Raw genomic sequence first — 710 nt, 5'->3', positions numbered from 1 at the left:
CCAACCACGGCGTCAGACGAGCTAAATCCTCTACCTGATCTCTACAGCGCAAACCACGGCGACGTGGAGATCATCTCCTAGCAAAAACTCCAACGAGCGCCTTCTCGGCGTCGAGGTCTTTTCGCACTCTTTTCTTTCCAATCTGCCACCATTACAAAACGTTCTTTCTGAAGCAGATGCCTAAGAAAAAACGTGGACGTGGCAAAAGAGGAGGGTGGCGGACCCACCTAAGGCGGCTCCAACGGGAGTTGCTCAAGGAGGGGGCGTTCAATCCGGCCCAGTACTGGGAAATAGAGACTGGAAAGGGGACGGAGGCGACTACCGACGCACCCCCTCGCGCGTGCGAGATCGCGAAGAAACCGGACGCCTCCCTCGCCCCAGAAGCTCTTAAATCCGCTAAGCCTGCGCCGCGGCCACAGCCAAAGCCTCCGGGATCGCCACCGCACATCGCGCCCGTGCGCAAGCCGACGAGGCCTGCGATAATAACCAATAAGCCTCGCGTGGTAGCTCTAACGCCTTGTACAATAAATATTAAAATCTTAAAATCGTAAATATTTCTATTCTTATTAAAAGCCTTTTCATTTCCTTCCACATCCTTCTCATCACACAAGAGAGTGTATTAGAGTGTAGATTAGAGAGACAGCGAGATGAAGCATAACTGACGCTTCCTCTAAACTCTCTATTTTATTTTATGAGAAAGGACCTGGAAG

This window comes from Trachymyrmex cornetzi, unplaced genomic scaffold, assembly GCF_001594075.2.
Source record: "Trachymyrmex cornetzi isolate Tcor2-1 unplaced genomic scaffold, Tcor1.1 scaffold280, whole genome shotgun sequence".
NCBI lineage: Eukaryota > Metazoa > Arthropoda > Insecta > Hymenoptera > Formicidae > Trachymyrmex > Trachymyrmex cornetzi.
This window is presented reverse-complemented; position numbering follows the sequence as displayed.